Source organism: Nestor notabilis, unplaced genomic scaffold (assembly GCF_000696875.1).
Source record: "Nestor notabilis isolate BGI_N333 unplaced genomic scaffold, ASM69687v1 scaffold5843, whole genome shotgun sequence".
Lineage (NCBI taxonomy): Eukaryota > Metazoa > Chordata > Aves > Psittaciformes > Psittacidae > Nestor > Nestor notabilis.
Window position 1 is genome coordinate 1 of NW_009920549.1, and position 290 is coordinate 290.

Here is a 290-nt window from a genome sequence, read left to right on the forward strand (position 1 = left end):
CTCTCCCCTCCCTGCTTTCCTGGGGTGGTGAACATTGTCCCTGCCAGGGCTGGGCCAGCAAGAGACCTCACAGGGGGTCACGGGAGCTTACAGTGGGATGAGGGGCCTCGCAGGGGCTGAGGGACCTCACAGGGGGGAGCACGGAGGGGCAGGGGCTCTATCAAGTCACACCGAGGAGGTTTTATACCTCATAGTGTCACTGATTTTGAAGTCCTGGAGCTAGAGCTGAATGAACAGTAAAAGCAGGTTAAATCATTAACCAGTGAGGGGACGGGGGGGGGAAGCAGCTG